A 14,421-nucleotide genomic window follows, 5' to 3' on the forward strand; every position below is an offset into this window, starting at 1 on the left:
TTGTTCCTGTTCCCAAGAAAGCTAAGGTAACTGAGCTAAACGACTACCGTAGCACTCACTTCCGTCATCATGAAGTGCTTTGAGAGACTAGTCAAGGACCATATCACCTCCACCCTACCTGACATCCTAGACCCACTCCAATTTGCTTACCGCCCCAATAGGTCCACAGACGATGCAATCGCACCCACACTGCACACTGCCCTAACCCATCTGGACAAGAGGAATACCTATGTGAGAATGCTGTTCATCGACTACAGCTCAGCATTTAACACCATAGTACCCTCCAAACTCGTCATCAAGCTCGAGACCCTGGGTCTCGACCCCGCCCTGTGCAACTGGGTACTGGACTTCCTGACGGGCCGCCCCCAGGTGGTGAGGTTAGGTAACAACATCTCCACCCCGCTGATCCTCAACACAGGGGCCCCACAAGGGTGTGTTCTGAGCCCTCTCCTGTACTCCCTGTTCACCCTAGACTGCGTGGCCATGCACGCCTCCAACTCAATCATCAAGTTTGCGGACGACACTACAGTGGTAGGCTTGATTACCAACAACGACGAGACGGCCTACAGGGAGGAGGTGAGGGCCCTCGGAGTGTGTCAGGAAAATAACCTCACACTCAACGTCAACAAAACGAAGGAGATGATTGTGGACTTCAGGAAACAGCAGCGGGAGCACCCCCCTATCCACATCGACGGGACAGTAGTGGAGAGGGTAGTAAGTTTTAAGTTCCTCGGCGTACACATCACGGGAAAACTGAATTGGTCCACCCACACAGACCGCGTTGTGAAGAAGGCACAGCAGCCTCAGGAGGCTGAAGAAATTCGGCTTGTCACCAAAAGCACTCACAAACTTCTACAGATGCACGATCGAGAGCATCCTGTCGGGCTGTATCACCGCCTGGTACGGCAACTGCTCCGCCCACAACTGTAAGGCTCTCCAGAGGGTAGTGAGGTCTGCACAACGCGTCACCGGGGACAAACTACCTGCCGTCCAGGACACCTACACCACCCGATGTCACAGGAAGGCCATAAAGATCATCAAGGACAACAACCACCCGAGCCACTGCCTGTTCACCCCGCTATCATCCAGAAGGCGAGGTCAGTACAGGTGCATCAAAGCAGGGACCGAGAGACTGAAAAACAGCTTCTATCTCAAGGCCATCAGACTGTTAAACAGCCACCACTAACATTGAGTGGCTGCTGCCAACATACTGACTCAACTCCAGCCACTTTAATACTGGAAATTGATGGGAATTGATGTAAAAATGTATCACTAGCCACTTTAAACAATGCCAGTTAATATAATGTTTACATACCCTACATTACTCATCTCATATGAATATACTGTACTCAATATCATGTTAGCTAACGTTGTGACATGATGTGTGTGATCTTACATGTTGTTTACCTAGCTAGGTTAATTGTTTACCTAGCTAGCTAGGTACATGTCTTAAGCTAAAGTGTACTGTTAGCTGGCTGGATCCCTAGAGAACGTTGTGTGTATGACATCATTATTATTATTATTGTCATTATTATTCATGCAGGGGTAGTAATGACATGATTTGGCTCTGTTCATTGTTGTTTAACTAGCTAACTTTAGGTGACGTGATGTGTGTGATCGTACATGTTGTTTACCTAGCTAGGTTAATTGTTTACCTAGGTAGCTAGCTACATGTCTTGAGCGAAAGTGTCCAACACCCATTGAATATGGTCGGTGTCAATAAACATCAGAAAAAAAGCATAATGAAATTGTTGCCATCAGTGCTGGTTAGGCTGTTTTCATGTTATCCAGAGGTAAACAAATCATCGGCCAGAGCGTCAAGCGTGCGCTCTGAATGCAACAAGATGGGTGGGGCTAAAGCTTAAGAGGGTGTGAACAATGCTGAATGGGTGTAGACAAAGAAGATCTCTCTCACTGAAACACTAAAATGCCATTTACTCAAAAGTGAGTTTACAAGTGAATCAACTTTCAAAGCGGAATTACTTTCCCATTGTTCCTCAAAAATGCAGTGTATGATATACCATTTTGTAGCTCTGAGTCTCTGTTTTACCAATGTAAAAAACCCAATTTAAAATGTTGCTACATAAGACCAAATCCAGGTGGAGTCACATATTACCTCAATTACCTTGACTAAACCTTGACATTGACTCTATACCTGTACATATATGTATATTGCCTCGCTATTGTTATTTTACTGCTGCTATTAAATTATTTGTAACTTTTAGTTTCAATGTTTTACTTATCTATTTTTTACTTAACACTTATTTTTTAAACTGCATTGTTGGTTAAGGGCTTGTAAGTAAGTATTTCACTGTAAGGTCTACTACACCTGTTGTATTCAGCGCATTGATTTGATCATATCACAATTGATGTAGAAAATATGGATTCATTAATGTTTTCATTTGATACATTTATTTTTTGGACTCTCTTTCTCTCTCACATTTAGCCATCAGAGTATTACAGAGTATTCTATACTTAAATAATATACACTACCGGTCAAAAGGTTTAGAACACCTACTCATTCAAGGGTTCTTCTTTATTTTTACTATTTTCTACATTGTAGAATAATAGTGAAGACATCAAAACTATGAAATAACACATATGGAATCATGTTGTAACCAAAAAAGTGTTAAACAAATCAAAACATGTTTTATATTTGAGATTCTTCAAATAGCCACCCTTTGCCTTGATGACAGCTTTGCACACTCCTGGCATTCTCTCAACCAGTTTCACCTGGAATACTTTTCCAACAGTCTTGAAGGAGTTCCCACATACGCTGAGCACTTGTTGGCTGCTTTTCCTTCACTCTGCTGTCCAATTCATCCCAAACCATCTCAATTTGGAGGCCAGGTCATCTGATGCAGCACTCGATCACTCTCCTTCTTAGTAAAATAGCCCTTACACGGCATGGAGGTGTGTTGGGTCATTGTCCTGTTGAAAAACAAATGATAGTCCCACTAAGCCCAAACCTGATGAGATGGTGTATCGCTGCAGAATGCTGTGGTATACATGCTGGTTAAGTGTGCCTTGAATTCAAAATAAATCACAGACAGTGTCACCAGCAAAGCAACCCCACACCATAACACCTCCTCCTCCATGCTTTACGGTGGGAACCACACATGCTGAGATCATCCGTTCACCCACACCGCATCTCACAGAGACACGATGGTTGGAACCAAAAATCTCAAATTTAGACTCCTGACCAAAGGACAGATTTCCACCGGTCTTGCTCATGTTTTTTAGCCCAAGCAAGTCTCTTCTTCTTATCGGTGTCCTTTAGTGGTGGTTTCTGTGCAGCAATTCGACCATGAAGTCCTGATTTACACAGTCTCTTCTAAACAGTTGATGTTGGGATGTGTATGTTACTTGAACTAGGTGAAGCATATATTTGGGCTGCAATTTCTGAGGCTGGTAACTAATGATCTTATCCTCTGCAGCAGACACAACTCTTGGTCTTCCTTTCCTGTGGCGGTCCTCAAGAGATGCAGTTTCATCACAGCACTTGATGGTTTTTGCAACTGCACTTGAAGAAACTTTAAAAGTTCTTTACATTTTCCATATTGACTGACCTTCATGTCTTAAAGTAATGATGGACTGTCGTTTCTCTTTGCTTATTTGAGCTGTTCTTGCCATAATATTAACTTGGTCTGTTACCAAACTATTTTCTGTATACCACCCCCACCTTGTCACAACACAACTGATTGGCTCAAACGCACTAAGAAGGAAGAAATTCCACAAATTAACTTTTGAAGAATGCACACCTGTTAATTGAAATGTATTTCAGGTGATTACCTCATGAAGCTGGTTGAGAGAATGCCAAGAGTGTGCAAAGCTGTCATCAAGGCAAAGGGTGGCTATTTGAAGAATCTCAAATATAAAACATATTTTGATTTGTTTAGCACTTTTGGTTACTATATGATACCATATGTGTTATTTCATAGGTTTGATGTCTTCACTATTATTATACAATGTAAAAGGAAAGATAAACCAAAGGATAAAATACGTTATGGAGTTGCTGTATTGTCAAGAAATAGCCTACTGAAAGTCTGGTGTGAAACGAGGTGATGTTTTGTCATTCTAGAATAAAAAATATGTATATTTATAAACCTCAGCAATATAGGCGTGTTAAAAATATATACCATTTCAACCATTGTTGAACACTTTGAAGTTAAACATTACATTTGAAAAAAGTCAAACCAATCCATGTGTGATGTTCCTAGCAGAGAATATAGATCTACTACAAATCATGGCTGGGGCCAATTCAAATTGAAGGCAGTCAGTTCAGGAAGTGATTTTATAAAAAATCAATTTAAAAAAAGCTTCTACACCTCAGTTTATTGAGAAGTCATTGGAAATATATGCATTATTTTGTTTCTATTATTGTTATTTAAGTCTACTTCCTGAATTGACTGCCTTCACTTCGAATTGACCCCTTTTACAAATAATGTGCCACTACCTTTTCGGGTGTTAGAATGCTGCATTGATTATGTGCATCAAGATGTTGAAGGGGTGGCAGGTAGCCTGGTGGTTAGAGCATTGGGCTTGCTGGATCGAATCCCCGACCTGACAAGGTCAAAATCTGTCGTACTGCCCCTGAGCAAGGCAGTTGACCAACTATTCCCCGGGTGCCGTGGATGTCGATTAAGACAGCCCTTGCACCCTTCTGATTCAGAGGGGGTTGGGTTAAATGTGGAAGACACATTTCAGTTGAAGGCATTCAGCTGTACAACTGACCCATTTCCCTCATCTAGCATGGTTTTACAGGTGTACAACTTTCACTGAGGACATTCTGAAATTGCATTTTTGTCCCCCCCAGTTTTATAATTGCAATGTGATACAAAACGAGGCAACGGTGTGCTTTAGGACCATGTAGACTTCTCTGAGAGGTCGGGTAGGCTGTTTGGAGTGTTTATCTGATTGGAAAAATAAAAAAATTGATGTCTCCCCAACTTCTAAAAGCAAAGTTACGCCCCTGTGGTTTTCTACCCTGGAGTCATGTCTGTTCACCTCTTTGAAATCATCTCCAACAACCATGTTGTTTGATGTGGTTAATACTACAATAGCAGTCTATTTGTTAATAAAGAGATAATTTATTCCATTGTTTAGACATCCAGTCTCTGGTGCAACAAAATAACATCATAGAAGGTTTTATATTGGTGTTAGGTTGTCAATTATTTCCCTCATAAGAGAGGTGGGTTTTATGTTAATGTTTTCTGAATGTGCTCCTCTGTTCCTACATTTTTGTAGACACTCTTATCCAGAGATACTTACAGGAGCAGTTAGGGTTAATTAAGTGCCTTGCTGAAGGGCATAGAGACAGATTGTTCACCTAGTTGACTCAGGGATTCAAACCAGCGACTTTTCAGTTTCTGGGCCAACGCTCTTAACCGCTAGGCGACCTACTTCTGTTCCTGTCTGCTTTTTCCAGAGTAACACCAATCAGGTGCTTTTATGGAGGTGTAGGTTAAAGTTGAACATCATTGTAATAGTTACACATTGAGAGCTATTGCCTAGATGGTGCTATGTACTGCTCAACTTACTGAGAGGACCGTGACAAACCCACTGCCAACCAGTCTGTTCCAGAGGCCTGAGAGACACCAAGGTAAGAGGAAGATCTGATCTTTTACTAGTTAGGTGATCGATAGCTAAAAAAAAAAAATCCTATTAAGTGTGAGGACAGGGAATAATTCAGTCTGAATGGTTTGTGTATTTTCATCAAATGTACCTGTGCTGCATAAGCTAAATGAAGTGTCCAGAGATGTTACATGCATGGAACACTGTTTTGACAGGCTAAGGAATTTGCATGGCAGTAAATACATAGCACTGAAGGGAGGAGGTATTATCTGATTCCATTCTATTGTGTTGTTGGTTTAATTTTGTTGGCATCAGGCAGGATGAGCTTCACAGAGGAAGGTTATCGTCTTTTGTCATGTGCTAGGATTTAGTGATGAATGTGACACACAATCTCAATTCAAAAGTGCTGCGGACCAATGTTCTTTAAACACATAGAGAAACCAAATTAAATTCCTTTGGGAATGGGCACAGGACAAAACCATTATTTATTTTTATCAACACTGAACAGAAATATAAACGCAACATGTCAAATGTTGGTCCTATGTTTCATGAGCTGAAATAAAAGATCCCTGAAAATTTCCATACGCACAAAAAGCTTGTTTCTCTCTAATTTTGTGCTCAAATTTGTTTACATCCCTGTTAGTGAGCATTTCTCCTTTGCCAAGATAATCTATCCATTTGACAGGTGTGCCATATCAAGAAGCTGATTAAACAGCATTATCTTTATACAGGTGCACCTTGTGCTTGGGACAATAAAGTCCACTCTAAAATGTGCAGTTCTGTCACACAACACAAATGTAATCGCCATTGTATTATTCATAGGCCTATGCATGTCTCTACGCATAGCTTTAATATTTAGACTTATGGAATAAGTCCGAACAGTGCTACTGATGTTGTAGATTCCTCAACATTACTGGGTGTGGTTAGGCCTTCTCCAAACTTTTTCATTTGGAGGTGTCTTCGTTTTGTCGGCGTCATTTTTTAAATAAAGTTAAAATGTACGCTTACAATGCTGCACCTTGGTCCAGTCCTTCAGCCAGCCGTGACATAACTTCCCACCACCAATAGACCAAGCAGCATGGTAAGGTGGACTCCTGGACATGGGAGGACGTTCTGGACGGCAAGGGAGTCTACACATGGGAGGAGATCCTGGCGGGAAGGGATCGCCTTCCATGGGAACAGGTGGAGGCAGCTAGGAGAGCAGAAGCAGCCGGAGAGAGGAACCAGCGGTACGTGGGCACACGGCTGGCAAGGAAGCCCGAGAGGCAGCCCCAAAACAATTTTTTGGGGGGGCACACGGGGAGTTGGCAGAGTCAGGAAGCAGACCTGAGCCAACTCCCCGTGCTTACCGTGGCGAGCATGGGACTGGTCAGGCCCCGTGCTATGGGGTGATGCGCACGGTACCGAGGCGGAGTATTCACAGGCCGGTATGCTCGGTGCCAACGTCTTGCATTTGCCAGGGGGAAGCTGGCATCCATCCAGAACGGGTGGGGCCAGCTCTGCGCTCGAGACCGCCAGTGCGCCTCCATGGCCCTGTGTATCCGGTGCCTACACTACGCACCAGGCCTCTGGTGGCAGCCCCACTCACCAGAGCCGCCCGCCTGTCTGGAGCTTAGTATTTCTATGTTTATGTTTAGTATTTCTATGTCTTGCCCTGGTATGGTTCTCAATCAGGGACAGCTGTCTATCATTGTCTCTGATTGAGAACCACACTTAGGTACCCTATTCCCCCACCTGTTTTGTGGGAAGTTAACTTTTTTATTTTTATTTTTTTATTTCACCTTTATTTAACCAGGTAGGCTAGTTGAGAACAAGTTCTCATTTGCAACTGCGACCTGGCCAAGATAAAGCATAGCAGTATGAGCAGACAACACAGAGTTACACATGGAGTAAACTTTGTAGTTGTTCAGGGCACATAGCCCAAAGCTTCATGGTTGTTTTTTTGTTCTTCGTTTTGTCATCGTCATTTTTTAAATAAAGTTCAAATGTACGCTTACCATGCTGCACCTTGGTCCAGTCCTTCAGCCAGCTGTGACAGTACGTTTACAATGGCAGACAAAAGCTTTCACCAGTAATTGGTCTTCTGACCCAGATCAGATCTTTTGCCAATAAATGGGCACAGAAATCAGAGTTGGGCTGCTTGTGTAAACACAGTCTCAGATTTCAACAAAATAAACTAGTTAGGAGGTAACTGTATCTTATTGGGTTGAAATACCAAAAGGATTACTATCGAGTTTACTCTCTAGATAAGGTTAGGAGGACACACTGTTGAATGAGGTGAGCTGTAATGGCCTGGTTTTATATCTGAAAAGAATGTTAGAACTTAGCCACAACTCACATTTTATAATTGTGATATACATGTTTGAATAAATCGTCTTTGCTGTTTTTCTATTTTGAAGGTACATTTGTGTGGGGGTGTTTCTGTGTGTTTATACTTGTCTAACTCTCTTCAATTGAGATTGACTCTACTATGATGTCCTGTGTTTCCCTGATAGAAAGATGGTCCATAAGTCCATAGTGGTGGGTCTGGTGGTGCTGCTGGTGGCAGCCGTGAGCACTTTTGTGGGAGTTTTCTTTGGTTTGGGGTGCAGGACGTCTTCGAATGGCCATTCCTACTCAAGGGCTGCCGTGGTGGCCGATGCTCAGAAACCGGCAGGTTAAAATTCTCTTTCAAACACAAACATACTATACATGTACATACAGTACTAGTCTCAAACGTTTGCACACCGTTGAAATTACTAATTGAAATGTTGTTGTAGACATTCAGATACAATACAAAGATCCCTGTTTCAAAACACGCTGTCTCAAGCAGGCCTTTAAATAGCAGATACCAGGCTCAAATGTTTCTTTGTCTGAACATAAAAATATGCTCCTTCTTCTGAGTGTATGTATATTCATCCATCATCACAAATCCTTATGATTTTGTCATCATAATTCATTCTGTCTGTGTAAACTGCCTGCTGTTTCTTCACAAACTAGCGCTTGTGTATGCAAATCAGGGCCACTGAATATAAACTTTTGTCTGTGTGTTTGTGTGTCCAATATAAATCTCAGAGACACGTTGCAGAAAGGGGGCTCTGCAGTGGATGCATCTATTGCTGCCTTGCTGCGTGTTGTGCTGGTGAATGCCCACAGCATGGGCATTGGAGGAGGTCTCTTCTTCACCATCTACAGTATAATGCCACAACTGGTAGAGTCTGAGCCCTAATCCTTGACTTAAACCTATACCAACTGTATCTTTAATGATGTCAACAAATCAAACATTGACTGGCACAACTGAACTAAAAACAGGAAATGTAATAGCTCACTCCATTGTAACTTGGTGTGATGTAATGATTCTGTCTTCCTTCACAGGAAAGGTAGAGACCATTGATTCCAGAGAGACGGCTCCCGCCAACGCAACAGAGGACATGTTTGGGAATAGCACCCAGTTAGCCAAGAAGGGTAATATTTTATCAGTTACCTAACAAAAATATGAAAGTTGCACATTTACAATGAAAGATGGCCTTGCAATAGAGTCAAAAGACACTCAGTTTTATTGTCACATCCAATAAAAACGCAACATGCAACAATTTCAAAGACTTTACTGAGGTCCAGTTCATATATGAAAATCAGTCAATTGAAATCAATTAATTAGGCCCTAATATATGGATTTCACATGACTGGTCAGGGTTGCAGCCATGGGTGGGCCTGGGAGGGCATAGGCTCAGCCAATCAGAATAAGTTTTTTTCCCACCAAAGGGCTTTATCCTCAGCCCGCCCCCATCCCCCCTCAGACGCTCCCACAGGTGAAGAAGCCAGATGTGGAGGTCCTGGGCTGGCGTGGTTACACATGGTCTACAGTTGTGAGGCCGCTTGGATCTACTGCCAAATTCTCTAAAACGACATTGGATGCAGCTTATGGTAGAGAAATAAACATTAAATTCTCTGGCAACAGCTCTGGTGGACATTCCTGCAATCCACAAGCAAATTGCATGCTCCCTCAAAACTTGAGACATCTGTGGCATTGTGTTGTGTCACAACTGCACATTTTATAGGGCCCTTTTATTGTCCCCAGCACAAGGTGTACATGTGTAATGACCACACTGTTTAATCAGCGTCTTGATATGCCACACCTGTCAGGTGGATGGATTATCTTGGCAAAGGAGAAATGCTCACTAGCACTGATTGTGTTGGATTCGTGGTTGGCTACACAGTCGTGGGTGAACAGGGAGTACAGGAGGGGTCTAAGCACACACCCCTGTGGGGCTCTCGTGTTGAGGGTCAGCATGGCGGAGGTTTTGTTTCCTACCCTCAGGAAGTCCAGGATCCAGTTGCAGTGGGAGGTGTTCAGTCCCAGGGTCCCGAGCTTGGTGATGAGCTTGGAGGGGACTATGGTGCTGAACACGGAGCTGTAGTCAATGAACAGCATTCTCACATAGGTATTCCTTTTATCTACTGTAGGTGGGTGAGGGCAGTGTGGAGTGCAATTGAGATTGCATTGTCTATGGATCTGTTGGGGTGGTATGCAAATTGGAGTGGGTCTAGGGTGTCTGGGATGATGGAGTTGCTGTGTGCCATAACCAGCCTTTCAAAGCACTTCATGATTACAGATGTGCTACAAGGCGATAGTCATTGTGGCAGGTACCCTTAGAGTTCTTGGGAACAGGAATGAAGAGTAGTACATTAGAGAAGATCAAAATCTGCACTCCAACCTATCATCTTCCAATATATCCTTTCACAATCTGTTACATTACATTACATTAATAATGTTTGGCAGGAGGGTTGTCCATCGCCATACCAGGGGAGATCCGTGGGTATGAGATGGCACACGATCGCCATGGAAAATTGCCATGGAGAGAGCTTTTCCAGCCTGCAATCCAGTTGGCACGGAAAGACTTTCCTTTGGGCAGGGCATTGGCCACCGCTATTTCCAAGAACAGGGAAACCATCATCTGTGACACAGCTTTATGGTGAGAATGCCTACAAGGGAGGGGTAATATGGAGTGACGATCTGAGTTACTGTTCAGAGGGTCATATGTTTGTCTGTTGTCTTTGACATGACATCTCTGTTTTTGGTCTCTCTTTCAGTGAGGTATTTTGTGACAAAAACGGTGGCATCCTTAAGGAAAATGACATCATCACCTTTACTAAACTCGCTGACACCTATGAAATAATAGCAAATGAGGGACCTAATGCTTTTTACGAATGGCCGCTGGCAGAGAACCTTGTGAAGGACATTCAGGCTTCAAGTTGGTTTCGCCCTTATATCTACCAAATATGAACAAACTGCAATTTTGATATAATTTCATTCAGGGTCTGCTGGCTGTACGTGCTACAGAATGTGTTTATGTGTATGTGTTTCAGATGGTATCATCACACTGGATGACCTAAAGAAATTACAAGCCTTTTTTGGATGAGAATCCTCTCAATGCTACTGTGGGGGGGGGGGTACACCATGTTTGTACCCAACGCCCCCGCCAGTGGCCCTGTCCTGTCCATCATACTCAACATCCTGGATGGTAAGCCTTCCCACTGATGCCACAGAGTTGTATTCAATATCAAACTGTGGGTCACATTTGGACAGCCTATGCTACATTATAAGTGTATCAGGACCGAAGATAATTGTTTTCCGAGCCATCACACCTGAGGCGCTCTGCTTTGCAGGCCTGATGCTGCTTTAGCACTGTTCACATAAGAAAAGTATGCTGTTAATTTACATTATAGCAGCGCTGGTTTACAGTGGCTTACGAAAGTATTCACCCCCTTGGAATTTTTCCTATTTTGTTGCCTTACAACCTGGAATTAAAATGGATTTTTGGGGGGTTGTATCATTTGATTTACACAACATGGCTACCACTTTGAAGATGCTAAATATTTTTTTATTGTGAAACAAACAACAAATAAGACAAAAAAACAGAACTTGAGCTTGCATAACTATTCACCCCCCCAAAGTCAATACTTTGTAGAGCCACATTTTGCAGCAATTACAGCTGCAAGTCTCTTGGGGTATGTCTCTATAAGCTTGGCACATCTAGCCACTAGAATTCTTGTCTCTTCTTCAAGGCAAAACTGCTCCAGCTCCTTCAAGTTGGATGAGTTCCGCTGGTGTACAGCAATCTTTAAGTCATACCACAGATTCATTATGTAATTTATTATGTCTTTGGTTTAGTATGGTCAGGGCGTGAGTTGGGTGGGTTGTTTATGTTAGTTTTTCTATGATTTGCTATTTCTGTGTTTGGCCTGGTATGGTTCTCAATCAGAGGCAGCTGTCTATCGTTGTCCCTGATTGAGAACCATATTTAGGTAGCCTGTTTTCTATTGCGTTTCATGGGTGATTATTTTCTGTTGTCTGTTGTGTGTCTGCACCAGTCAGAACGGTTTTCGGTCGTTTCTCTTTGTTATTTTGGTTATTTCCGTGTTAATTCTAATAAATATGGACACATACCACGCTGCACCTTGGTCCTCACCTTCTTCCACCAACAACGGCCGGTACAGAATCCCCCACCACAACCGGACCAAGCAGCGTGGTATCAGGCAGCAGAGAGATCTGGACTATGTCACAACTTGGGACAAAATAGAAAGGTGGTCGGTCGACCCAGGGAGAGTGCCGGAGCCCGCCTGGGATTCACTGGAACAGTGCGAGGAGGGATACAGGCGTATGGAGTTGGCGCCGCGTACACAGCAGCGCAACAGGCACGAGAGGCAGCCCCTCAAGCGCCATCCATCATTCCTTAAATTCTGACCAGTTTCCCAGTCCCTGCCGAGGAAAAACATCCCCATAACATGATGCTGCCACCACCATGCTTCACGGTGGGGATGGTATTCTCGAGGTGATGAGAGGTGTTGGGTTTGCGCCAGACATGGCATTTTCCTTGATGGCCAAAAAGCTACATTTTAGACTCATCTGACAGCGTACCTTCTTCCATATGTTTGGGGATTCTCCCACATTCCTTTTGGTGTTTACTTATTTTTTTCTTTAATTAAGCAATGGCTTTTTTTCTGGACACTCTTCAGTAAAGTCCAGCTCAGTGGAGTGTATGGCTTAAAGTGGTCCTATGGACAGATACTCCAATCTCTGCTGTGGAGCTTTGCAGCTCCTTTGGCCTCTTTGTTGCCTCTCTGATTAATGCCCTCCTTGCCTGGTCTGTGAGTTTTGGTGGGCGGCCCTCTCTTGGAAGGTTTGTTGTGGTGCCATATTCTTTCCATTTTTTAATAATGGATTTAATGGTGCTCCGTGGGATGTTCCAAGTATCTGATATTTTTTTATAACCCAACCCTGATCTGTAGTTCTCCACAACATTGTCCCTGACATGTTTGGAGAGCTCCTTGGTCTTCATGGTGCAGCTTGCTTGGTGGAACCCCTTGCTTAGTGGTGTTGCAAACTCTGGGGACTTTCAGAACAGGTGTGTGTGTGTATATATATACTGAGATCATGTGAAACTTAGAATCCCCCCTATGTGGACTTTTATTTAACAGATTGTGTGACTTCTGGAGATAATTGGTTGCACCAGATCTTATTTAGGGGCTTCAGAACAAAGGTGTTGAATACATGTGCACGCACCACTTTTCCGTTTTTTATTTTTTTTAGAATTTTTTGAAACATGTTCTTTTTTTAATTTCACTTCACCAATTTGGACTATTTTGTGTATGTCCTTTACATGAAATCCCAATAAAAAATCAATTTAAATTACAGGTTGTAATGCAACAAAATAGGAAAAACGCCAAGGGGGTGAATACTTTTGAAAGGCACTGTATCTCATCCTATTACTGTGTGCACCATACATGTATAGCTCTCTTGACCATGCAAATTAAGATAGCAGCAGGCAGCAGCAGCACAAACAAAAGGTGGTTATCTGAGGGACCAGTTATTGGGGTGTAGAAATAAATCTCCTCTTCCAAGCTCTGTTTCAGCTCCACATTCATGCAGGGTCTATTGGATATATTGTCCATAGATGTCCTCCTCCAGACTTCCTCTCTCTGCTGGTACCCAGTACAATGGCTATATAATGTGACAGAGTTTGTCTCAGAGGATTAGATGAAAAACTTATTCCAGAGTAATTAAACTGCCTGAACTTAGTCTTCCTGTGGTTCCTCTGCCTGGCCACCCACTCACCGTGGCTGGTTATCATGCTAGTGATGCAGGGTGTCTATTTGAATAGCAGTTTCACAGTGTTCTATATGCTTTCCTTACAGAGGGTGATGACTGGTCTGGCCTTGAAGAACCATGAGACAGAGTTCCTGACGGCCACATGTGCTGTGGTTCAGGCGGTGGTGCGCCAGGGTGACCGGCTTCATGCTGAATCTGACCCCAGGAAGTGGGGCTATGCCGCTGGGTACTGAGACCAACCACACAAGCCACTACTAGGACTGGGAATTGCCAGGGACCTCACAATACGATATCACGATACTTAGGTGCCGATATATGTATGCGATTCCCACAGTTATATATTTGTGATTCGATACTGTGATTTTATTGCGATTTGATGTTCCAAACAAGAGACAAGACACCATGAGAAAATTTGTTTTAATCAGTCATGGAAATAAAAAGTGCTGAAAACATGTCAGCTCACTATTTAAAAAGATGGAGAACAGGCTGTAAGATTAACAGGTACAGCCAACCAGCTCTAGCTAAAGCTACCTCATTTTTTACAAATCAATACTTGGAATCAAAGTATCAATATAAAATCGTCCCAAAAAAATAGCGATATGTAACTGTACAGATTTTTTTCCACCATCATTACCTGCTCCCTCAAACAGACCCATACAGACACCCCAGTTTACACAAACTGAGACCCATACACACACCCCTGCTTCCACAGACAGGCTGGCTGATTAGGCATCCAATTCAGATGAAAACCACCTCCA

The 14,421-nt window shown here is 43.0% G+C and overlaps 1 pseudogene; it reads left to right on the forward strand.

The window, feature by feature from the left end:
• Positions 1–5,121: 5,121 nt before the first annotated feature.
• LOC110536818 lies at positions 5,122–13,896 on the forward strand (annotated as a pseudogene).
• Positions 13,897–14,421: the final 525 nt, after the last annotated feature.

Source organism: Oncorhynchus mykiss, chromosome 12 (assembly GCF_013265735.2).
Source record: "Oncorhynchus mykiss isolate Arlee chromosome 12, USDA_OmykA_1.1, whole genome shotgun sequence".
Classification (NCBI taxonomy): Eukaryota; Metazoa; Chordata; class Actinopteri; order Salmoniformes; family Salmonidae; genus Oncorhynchus; species Oncorhynchus mykiss.